This window comes from Pieris rapae, chromosome 6, assembly GCF_905147795.1.
Source record: "Pieris rapae chromosome 6, ilPieRapa1.1, whole genome shotgun sequence".
Lineage (NCBI taxonomy): Eukaryota > Metazoa > Arthropoda > Insecta > Lepidoptera > Pieridae > Pieris > Pieris rapae.
Window position 1 is genome coordinate 259,870 of NC_059514.1, and position 12,292 is coordinate 272,161.

A 12,292-nucleotide genomic window follows, 5' to 3' on the forward strand; every position below is an offset into this window, starting at 1 on the left:
TTGAATATCGAATTCACATAGCCATATTTGTTACAAATTGTTCCGATATTGTATTGAATAACCATAGTAATAAAAATGATGGTGATTACATCTGTTAAGGGCAGCAAGTTCATTAAATTATTCCGAAAACCCAAATACGATTTAAACTAACAAACGCTAAAGCCACTATTGTAAATTCTCTAACTAAAGGACGCCCTTAGAATTACAGCCTTATCCCAAATATCTCCCGGCAGATCTTTAATTCTAATCAACACTGATGATTAAACGATAGGTTAAAATACCAACCGTAAACATACCCTAATACGAAACAATAAGACGCTTATTCCGACGCCCGACCGTTCTGTAATCAGGGCCTAAGTAAATATCTTCGAAAAGGGGCTTTCTGTTTGAATAATTACGAGTTCCTCAACAATGGAGGGTAGATGGAAAAGTCTTGTATGAAAAGTGATTTTATAATTATGTGCGTATAAATTTTGGTTAAATATGTTAAGAAACATTCGGATATAGAGGATTTTGTTCAATGGAGCTTTGGTAGAATGGAAAAGTCGGAAATTGAGTTTGGAACTTTTGTTTACCATGTACAATGTAAACGCATAAAATATTAAAAACATTTAAAAAGAAACTTACGTTTCGATATCGTTTGCAGCGATATCTAATTCATGGTCGGAGGCCAATACGCCTGCTTCGCTTTGTGTTATCAATCTGAAAAAAAAACAAACAAATATCGTATTAAAAGACAATTAGGTTGCATATGCGCCTTAAAAGTCGTAATAGCTGTTGTTAAACCTAGCCTTTAGTTTAATTATTGATTCTTAAAACCATTTCAGCCTTATTTAGAAGATAATTGTTGTATTGGAGTGTGAAATCGGAAGAAGGTCAAATTATGAAGACCGGCCCATTTCGGTCCACGCAAGATCATTGTGAATGGCGGTCTATAATTAAATGGTTCTTTAAATAATATAATGGAATAGGTGGTTTCGGTTATAAGGACACATATTTACTATTAACTACTATTTATACTGTGTCAAGCTTGAGTTAGGTATGTATATAATGCAGATTTTTAAATAGGTAGCATAAAAACACATCACATGGACCAGGAATTAGAAGGTAGGTAAGGAATAGTAAATATATATAGAATTGAGATTGATGAAAGCTCTCTTTACACAGGACACTGGAACAGGTGCAACAACCCAAGAAATACCACAATCACACCAACATCACCTTAATGCACGTCTCAAGTGGTTCTCAGGACTTGAGATAATTTAGGATTCTCTTTGAGAATGTTAACGCCGTCCTTTCCGGCTGCGACTGGCAACTCTCAAACGATTTCAAAGAGGACAGCTTCATAAATTATCCTTTTCACTTCCTTCATATAGTTTTGAGGAAAACGTATCATGCTATCTTTGTATGCGTAGTTAACTTATTCTTAAAAGTTCACTTAGCGTGCGTTTGGATCCGGGTGCCTTTGGCTTTACTAAATTTCAATTGTTGATAGATACACGGAGAAGGGAAACATTCAACAACAACATAATTGATACGGATACAATTCTTCCGTCAAGTTCAACTCAGTTTTGCCTATTTACAAACTAGGAGTTTAGTTTTTTTTGATACAGGAGGCAAACGGGCTCGGAGTTAAGTGGCACCACCGCTCATGGACACTCAAACTGGCCTATTAAGAATTGATACGCTCTTTTTTCGAAGGACCCTAAATAGAATTGGTTCGAAAATACTTCAGTGGCCAGCTGCTTCTACATAGTGGTGGTGCGCGGCAAAAATTACGTTTACCTTCCAAATGACGGCGAAACTAAACGTCATTCGATATGTCAACGCCCAGTATGCCGATTCAACAAAGGTTTTTAGGAGAGTACCATCGAAAAGTAAAAGGCAAAACACCCTTTTACTTTTCCTTTAGCGAAAAATCATTACAAGATAAAAATTTGGATTAATAACACGGTCTTTACCTAGGGACTGAACTAATACCAGGAATGAAGAGAATGAAATAGTAGTAATATCATAATATCAAATAAGTTATTAGAAAATAAATGAATACGGTAAATCATTTAAGCAGTGTTAAAGAGTCTACAGGGATTCAAGACTGTTACTAATTGTATTCAAAACGATCAGTGCGTAAATAAACTCGGTGTAACACTTAGGTAAAGCATTAGAACGAAGTGTAAACCTAATTTACCCTCGTAAAATAGTATTCAAGTGCCAAACATTCCATTACGTTTGTTATGCTTGAAAATGAAGATATTCTCTAGTAATTAAGCAGAAACGGACCTCAAATATCAGCACCTAATACAGAAGACAAAGCAAATATGCAAATAGAGGTCCCCTTTTAGGGACACCTGACCATTAAGCGCTTAAATCGCTTACAGCTTAATTAAAGGACGAACTCGTACAAGCTACAGCGTCAGTGTCTTCATTTAGATGCAAAACAACACCGTGTAAGGTTGACGCGATTTGATTTGTAACAAATTATAATTCGTGATTCGAATGAAACAGTTGAGGAACAAGCAAACAAAATAATAATGACATGAGGCTGATTGAGTTAGGTGGTTCTATAGAAAGAGTCTCAGAATTAAAATTCACGTTTAAGTATACTCACTAACAGCATCGATTTGCTGTCTGAGTGCATAATTCATGTCATCACCATCGGTGTACTGAGCGCGTAAACAAATGCTAACTTTATATTCTCCTTTATTTATTATTAAAACGGGACAAATCAGAATTAATGTCCTCTCAACAAAGACAAAGTTTCATCACATGTACGGATAATTAGCGAATCGATCGAACTGAACACTCGAAGTACACTTCATTAGAAACTTGTGAGGTACAAGTAAAATACAACTAGACTAATAGGTTTGAACGACTGTAACGGAGTTGGCCTGCCAGCGGCTAATGAGTTCAAATGGCGAGGAAACTGTTTGCCTCCACGCTTCTTCCAGACGCCTGTTTCAAAATGATATAACAGTAATAGGACATGAACAATCATTCATAAAATGTTGTAATGTTGTTAAAGCCACGAAGCCTCGAGAAAGAGAAAAAAATAGAGATGGAAACGTTGCTTTATTAAGTTTTGAAAGCCGTCGAAAATTATCCAAAATCCTTAAAGGAAACGTCACTTCCTATAAATAAAGCACAACGACACAATAAAACGTAATGTCTTTTAATTAATTAATTAATATTTTAAAAGCGTCACCCCTAGCGGCGGGCGCCCTATGGTTTTGCGATGGCGCTCAATTAAATTTAAACCTTAGCATCATTTCATTACAGATCAAAATACGTAAAAGCGGGATTATTGTAAGCTCAAATGTAAGAGGATATTCTTTAATTGAATGCTAAATTACATGTTGCTATGTGAAATCTTCATGGAATATTTACGTAGACGATGTTTCGTAGGCTTTGAATGTTTTGATATTTCCCATACAATTTACACTAGTTCTACTACTACTACTAGTAGAGTCTTGTGACGTCGTATTAACAAATTCCCTAATATTAAATGATGTTAAGCGTATATAATATATCCGCACTATGTAAAGGTATGTGTTAAAGAACCTTTGCCAAATTTAACTGTTCAACTTTGATTTCTACTTACTTTTCTTGATGACCATTTTTTAGTGACTGATAATTTGCAATGTAAATGCAATTCATTTATTGTATAAAATCATTCACGTCAAGATAAAACATGTTTCATTTGAACATTAAATTAATGAGTGTATGTTAATTTTAAATATCAATAACAACCGAGGTAATGATAACACAATATCGAATTTAATTTGTGCTTTTACTACGTTACATTATTATTTCCACATTAATATGGAAAGAAAATATTTTGCAAGAGCATTTTATTATTTTTTCTGAGAAATGTTTATCTTTATCTATCTTTCTATATATAATAGGTAATTTTCTTGTCCCACAATATTATGAATTTCCGATAAATATTCTACATTCTTATTACTGGGGATGTCATCATGTTAGCCTTGTATGTGATGAGTGGTTGCCTGTAAGACCTCCTTTTCATTTCATTATGTCAATTGTATAACGTTTCTGCAACGAAGTGTTAAATAATATAAATGAAACTCCCGAGGTTCCAACGCAAGGATGCACCTGGAGCTTTTCTGTGAGCTTGGTGAGCGAAAAGTTTGTAAGGAAGCCGGCAAGTCCATACTGAGAAAGCAAATTTAAGGCTAACGAAATCAATAAGACAGATGTTTAAATGTGTTGACCGCATATGAAAAAGAGTAAAGCTTTAAGTATTTCTACAAAAAAGGCTACTCATAATATTAATTGCCTCTCAAGGGAATAAGGGGACCCAGCGATCTATAAGTAAATCTCGTTGAATTTAGATTGTTTAATTAACAAACACGTGCGCGTCAAAAGCCTATCAAATTTGGTCTTAAATATGGAGGGACGTATTCAATAGCGGTCATAGTTTTGTGTAGATTCAGTCTGGTCTACTGAAATTGTCTATGATATGTATAGGCGTAGAAGTATCATTTGTCTTAACTAATCAGTTAAAAAGCTAGTATATATCTTTGTAAAGAGAAGAGAGGGCCCTAGAAAAAGTGGACAGAACATAAAGAAGCGTTAACGAATGGACAAAGCAAGCCATGGATAGAGAAATTTGGATAAAGCTGAAGGAAGATACGATATCGAGTAACAGAAAGAAAAGAGAAAAAAATGAATGTATATAACAAACATTCATATAGCTTAATACAAATTATTCAGCTACATACAGAGTATAATGTACAAGTCTCAATAGAGCAGAAAGTAGTGTCAATAAGTACGCAAAAACACGACATACGGGCAAGTGCTTTACTGAAATGATACGGGTATTAAAATACATGCAATATTTAACTTTGATGTACCGAAATAAGGTTCAAAGTTCTTCGCTAAGCAATTCGAAGGGTTAGACAATGACTTAATAGATGGCGTTGTGATCAACTGGAATTAATACAAGGGGTGCAATCGAGTGTGACATTAAACGATTTATTTGAAACTGTCTTATTATTGTATACTTCTTATTTATTACGTATATAACGAAATGTATCGTTACAATAATGGATCCTTTAAAATTAACACGTTAGGTAGGTTTATTATGAGCTAATGACAAACATAACAAACATTCATATAGCTTAACTTTAGGTAGTCCGATAATCAGATGTTTTCCTCACCAATATTTTTAGTAATTTTACTATCATTATAAATATTGAGGATCATTTTTATTAATAGCACGATAAAACATGTATAGTTCATTTCGTTTTAAACCATCGAAACATTATTATTAGGTGCAATTAAAAATCAATTTGCGCCCAAGTCGACCAAATAAGCGTTATTTTATTTCCCGAGTTAATGGGCCTTTATGAAGTTCAAAACTTTCTATTTTTGTTATTACTTTTTCTACAAAAAGCTTTTTGTTTTTAGATAGTGTCGAAATATATCCGTGATACGTTAAAGTCTAGAATTTAGGGTACGCAATAGATTGAGAAGGCGCAGTAAAAAGTAAAATTTAAGGTAGAATGGGAAAACGGCCAGGTTTATATGAATGTAGGCATTAATAATTCATTTGCAATCCCCAAGTCTGTGGTGAACCTAAAGTGTATTGGTAGGGTGACCATTGCTTGAAAAACAACAAAAATATATACATTAGATTTATGCATTGTTTCACTGTTCGAACAGTATTTCGACAGTATTTCTAGTCAATGTATTCAGATATTTCATTTTTGTTACAACATATTTAAATAAAAAAATAATGAAAATGTAACGAGGTGAAAAGCACAAACGTTTATTCATCAATACCAGAAAGTTGTATCCAAAAGCGTGTTTTGTCATTTGTTCTCTGGACCACTTTCTAAAAAAATATAAAAATGGCACAAGATACTAAAATCTTGGTCACCTCTTCACAAGCCAAACCATCTCATTCTCTCGCTCTTAAATAAAATTCCCGACCGCCTCTCCCAATTGAAGGAGCTATCTTGCGAAGGAAAACTTTTTCGTTTCGAATGGAAATTAATTATTCGGTAAACCGTTAAATACTTTGCTCCGTGAGAGGTATTTTATGGACGAAAATGTGCTTTAAACGCATTCATTAACTTCGCTGCCGATATAAAGTCATGTCGTGTCAAATTCCTAAATTGTTAACGCACTGAGCACAGCGACACAAGAAAACGTTTAATAATAACATAGACAAGTAATAATCGTTTCCAGTGCCGTTTCACATCGGTGTCATCTGCGAGTTATTTCCAGACAAAAATAATTCAAAATGTTAGAGCAAAAAGTAGCACGTTTCGACATCATATTTCCTTCGAATATGAGAAAAAAGCTCCCATTTCTCGGGTCAATGTTGGGGCGCTCATATTTCACTGTGTCGTGTCGAAGTTTCTATAGAGATATTTCTATATTTGGCATATTTTTTCAACATTTAGTATATTAACGTTATCTACAGGCCTTTTAGCTTCTGGACCCATCCTTCAACTTTGGGGTTTTTAGATGTGAGATGGAAAATAAATACTGTTGTACTGGATTGAAGCTTTAGTTTGGGCAATCGTTAGCTAAATATACCTATGCAATTGAGTCTCTAATATATGCGTGTACTTGTTCAATCCGTCACACACATCAACCTAAATCACTTTAAAATACGCCCAGTGACAAACAAACATTAAACAAAATGTCGGAAAATTTCCCACTGACGCATACTGATTTTCATTGTTTCATAATTAACACCAAAGCCTTCATAAGGTTTACGGCACCACAGCCCTAATCAAAAGCTTTATCCGTAAAACCGTAAAAGATTTCGCATAAAATTTGTGTTCATAACGAGCGAATTTTTTAATTTGACAAAGTTTCACGCCGAATTCAAATAGCTTTGTTGGTTTACACCTACATTCTAAATGTACTATTTTATAACTAAAGCATATATCCAGCTTTCAAATAAAGACTTTATAAACGTGATATATTTTACCTCTTTTGTACATAGGATTGGAATAAGCAAACAATTCGTACAAATATAATACTCTCTTCGCTATTAAATTGTTTTTTCTTTATGGGATTAAGAGCGAAGGAAGGCTCATCCTTATAATTCTAGGTAAAATAATAAATAAACATTATTATTAAGAAACATTCATAATCTTAAAATAAGGCATAAAGGAAACACTATTTATGTAAAGATGTTCAAATAAACAATTCGTCGCAAAAAATCCTTACAAGTCTACCATTTTGAGAATAAGCCTAAAACGTTCATAACAATCGGGAGCATGTCATCAAAGAAGAAAAGGAGCCTCGTTCAAGCTGTTATTGTCCTCACTGCCCCGTCATACGGTGTATATTAGCCTGCATGTATTTTGTTTATGTTGGTGTACAGTGCGGTGGTTACCCCACGTGGCAGCACACACGGTCGCTCCAGAAATATACAACATAAACATTGCAATGTGTTCACAAGCATATGAACACTTGGCCGACTCATATCTAGAGGAACAGGGACGAACTTTCTTACAGAAATCAGGGAAGCCTTGCTTCTGAACTGAGTTTCCGATTTTCCCTCTTTTCAATGGCACGGTTTAATTCCTACATTTATGAGATGTAATTTTTATTTCAGTTCTTCGTCTTAATGAGACGAACTATTAATAATTGAGAATATCGGGAAAATAATGTGATATACAAGCGAGATACGGACATATGTAAGGAAATGTGAGGCCCTACAAAAATAGTTCGGGCCTAAATCACTTCCGTTCTAATAATTGCGCGGCGTCTGCGCAAGATACGTTCAAATCTTTTTTTGTCGTGAACTTCAATGGAGAACTTTGGCTTCACTGTCCATCCGTTTACGTTCGATAGATCATAAATTTAATATTAATTCGTGTTCACAAAAACAAACCGATTTCTGTTTGATGTTTGAGTTTAAGACGTGCGTGTTACGGTTCACGTACACCAACCATTACAACTATTAAATTGAGAAATGATTCATTTATTTAGATAGATTGCGAAGTATTTGTGGTTTTTCTTGGAAATGTGTTTGATAAAGTTAATTACTTTATTCTTGCCGAGAATATTGGTTTAAGCATCTATGCACATAGAAAACATGTCTCAAAATATAGTATGACTAATTTCAGAATACAATTTTGAGTTTTATCCAAATCGATTTAACCTTGGTCTACACTTTGCTGAACTACACTGGAGATTTTCTGGAGAATGATTTAGCCAAGAACTATTTGACGTCGGAATGTTTAAAGTCGGTTTCGTAAGGCACAGAAGAACGCATTTACTTTATTCGTTTTTATAATATAGTAGTACAATAAAATATAAAAAAAAAACTATTACTTGTGGAATTAATTTAAATATTTGGTTTAATTCCGTTTCGTATAAAATATGTTGTACAGAAGTATAAGGGCTCGCACAGGTGATTAGGGTTGAACCTGCGTCAACGTCAGACGCACCTATGAATGAGGGTACTTCTGTTAATAAGATTCTATATGTGATTAGTGGACCAAATTAAACGGATTTTATTTATTGCCGTCTAGTTAAGGGATAAAGCGATCCGCTTGTACCTCCGTCCGTTTGGCCATCTGAGATAGAACTCTTAATCCAAATATTGATAAAAGTGTGCCAATAACCAATCGACCGAAGCTTAATAGACATCTGTCGATACAAGCTATCCATGGTATCTCGGATATGTGGATAGACCTCTTTTTTATATAAAAAATATTTAGAAATTTTTATTGTTTGTGGAGTGAAATTCCTCAAAAATATCTCAATTGGTGGGAACACATGTTGAAAGCATGCTCTAGGATGCTTGACGACAAAATTCATATTACAAGAAATACAAGCGATAATGGCATGTGATTTCACAACTACTTATATATAGGAGTTTTGGGAAGACAGGGTTGTAAGATGTTTTTATTTACTAATAGTAGAATAATTTGTTAGTAGTTTGAGTTAGTATGTGTGTTATTATAAGTTTTATTGTTTGGCTTTTCCTTGAAAATGAATAAACGCACAGCTATCTTAGTTCTCGCCATGGGTAGGCGATGCATTAAAAAAACTATCAAGACCTTTGTTGCGATGGTCAGTGCTCGAAACAAAACAAAACGAAGTGTAACAGGTCTCAAACCAGTCGAGCGAGGTACCCCGGTCTGCCTTAAGGCTCTATTTCGAATGCCACTGCAAAAATAACCTTTTCTAGAAGATATAAAGTTGATTTCGACATGGGCTGCAATAGATGTTTTTATAACCCGATATAAAACGGAGGCTATGATTTAAGAACATTTCGATTTCTTTAGGAATTTCGGCCGGTCACGTGTCATATTGGGAGACGGATTTCTTGGAAGAGTTTTTGTTCGTCTGCGGACTACAGAGACATCGCATGTTTCCGTTCACATTAGATTATGTATCCTTGAGAAATCTATTGCACCATCATTAGTGAATATAGTGATATATCGTTTTGTGAATCCAATTATTTTGCTTAGCAATAAGATAATGTTTTTTCTTTAAACCAGTATAGATTAAAATTGTAAAGATTTTTACAAATTTCAGTCAGGCTGATAACAGGCGGTGAAATATTTCTTTGCAATTATTCAATTGGACTACTAACGCGAAGTAAAGTATTTAATCAAAATCAAGAACAGTCCTTCGATGATCTAAATAATGAGGGGTTTCGAGAATGACACGGTTATTATTATTAGAATTTGACAAATGATCCTATTGTAGTCTTTCACGGCTAAAGCCGGCACAACATTGAAAAATGCATCCAATTTTGTAACGCATTTCAAGAGCTATATTTATATAAGTGAGACCACAGCGAACATTCAAGGACATAAAAATAACCAGAAAACATATGGGATACAAAAAGAAATGCGACGACGGCGACCAGTTTACCGAGAGCCGTGTCAGGAAGGACGTTCTTTATTTCAATTTAGGGATCGAGAAAACGAGATGGGTCTTCTTCGGCCGGTCGGCATAACCAGTTGAGAGAACTCGCATGTTCCTTTAATGAGTCCTTTGGCGTAAGGGTCAATATACAATGGTGGTACAGTCACCCCGAGGAAAGGTCTCGTGGTCAGTGACCATGTCTCAGAATAGCGCATACGTACCTGCGCGGGCGCAGCCTGCCTTTGACGCTATACATCATCGCATTTAGGTTTTACTTGGTTTTGTTGTGTCAAGACAAAGTTACACTTCATGTGATTTAATTCAAGAGAAAAGTTTTGAGTCAAGTACATTTCCTTTCTGTTTTTAAAACACGTGATAAGTATTTATAAAACAGTAAGTTGGAACATATAATATTTTACTAAATTTTGTAACAAATTTATTATACTATGTGAAAGTTAACCAGGAGTTTATCGTACATTTATCGTGTTTTATAAATTGTGCGTAAAAGCCCTTGAAGCACAACAAGTATGTCACGTATGAATTAATTACAGTTTATCTACGTAATTGTAAAAATCTTCCGCATACAAACTCCGCACATGGGAATGCTGCCAGCGAGAACCTCTTCTAATATTAAAATGACAACACAAAGAAAATCGTGAATAGAAACATCAGCTAAGGCATTGTCCCCGCATAGATATGAAGGTAAGTATTACGTTCTTGGTGTAAGGGCTGGCTGTAAATCAAAGATTTCTAGTTATATAACATATCGAACTTAAACATTACCAGATTCTCATCACAAACAAGCTTATGATCGCCTTAAACTTATCCGAGATCAGAAGTAAGCCTCTTATGTTAAGAACGAAGAATATGTAAAATCTTTATGCTTCAGTTTGAAACTTCGAAAGAGTTATAGTTTTATACTTGATTAAGATGTTGAAAATAGTCGATATTTCAGTTTCCATAAGGCGGCGTTGCAGGAGTTTTTACAGCCAACGAGCACTTCTGACACCTATGCGTTATTGATACCCTTCAATATGGCGAGCCGGTTCGAAATAGCCATACCATGTACTTGTAAATAGAAGCACGATCCCTCTGACAATAGAGGATTTATGACCAAATGAAATTAACCTTAAGATGTCGCTACAAGATTTATGTTGAGGAAATAGGGTGTTTTTGAACGTTTAATTTGGTCCCGTGGCGTTGAAACTAAATCAAAGTATTCGTGAAACTGAAAATTCGATTGAAACTGGAAATTATTTAGTTAAAAGTTGATATGATGATGATTAGTCTTAGGTGGTCTATTTCATATGATAAAACTATTACTGAATGGATGTGTTGAATTTATCAAGAGTTTTTTTGTCCGTCGAAACTCAAAGTGTCTTTAGTAAGTAAAAATCAAAGCCAATTACGCTTATAGCCAGGTAAAGTACGATTTGTTTTTTTTTTCAGTATATTGTAGGAAGGCTTTGAGGCGGAAACGCAATGAGCCAATAATAATTCGCTTCCGATCGGCTAGCTCCTGGATAATAAATCTCAATAAGCACTGAATTTTAATGGAGTTTAATATTAACTGCCGAGGTTCAACTCGCGTTCCGCAATACTCCTAACCCTTTATACATGTAGAGTTTTAATATAGATTTTTTATTTTCTGACTTATTATCGATATTATGTAATTAACACACAACATATAATAATTTAACACCGGACTTGAGTCATTAAACATTCAATCTATGTAAATACATAAATCCCAAATTTCGACATTTGCATGCGCATGGGCACGAAGCGGATGCGGCTATTCTCTTAGCGTTTCCACGAATTGTTGCGGTTTCCGACGCCCTTGTATTGTTCGGTAACCTAATACTTTTCGTTAAAGGTTATTTGATTTTCCTTGGAGACTCTCTCCCTAAACCGTTTGTTCGAATAAAATTATCGCGAATGTATTTATTGTCGGGGCTCAGGCATTGCGGTCAGACTACAGGGCAAAGCCATCATTGCATAGTTTAATAAAACCCCACCCGCCCTAGGTGAGGTTAGATTTACTTCTACATACAAACTACACTGTGTCACGTCATGCTGTACTACGTGCGACTAGAATTTCATTACGTTCTTCCTTTGTTATATAAAACAAATCTTAGTTTATAAGCATCCCTCAAGTTTACAGCCAGTCCCGAAAGGCGAAAATTGAATAAAATGGTTCCCAAAAACTTTGGCGGTAAATATAGCCCTTAGCAGTCATTTAATACGGGTTATTTGACATAATTTCAAGTCCATTGTAATCTTGAATAGCCTCTGATTTTGGGTTAGATGACGGGCGGCGCGACGCATTTTTTTAATATTTTTGAACCTGACAGAGGTACAAAACGGTGGTTATTAATCAAAATACGCACTGAAATATACCCCTTTGTTTACTCTGTATTGTTTCAAA

General features: G+C 34.8%; 1 protein-coding gene across 3 annotated transcripts in view; it reads right to left on the minus strand.

The window, feature by feature from the left end:
• LOC110999840 (brain tumor protein) overlaps window positions 1–12,292 on the minus strand; it is a 72,609-nt gene that overhangs the window by 42,456 nt on the left and 17,861 nt on the right. For all 3 annotated transcript variants that reach the window (XM_022269084.2, XM_022269081.2, XM_022269082.2), the window contains exon 3: window positions 628–702. The gene's annotated coding sequence lies outside the window, so the exon portion shown is untranslated. The remainder of the gene's footprint in view (window positions 1–627; window positions 703–12,292) is intronic.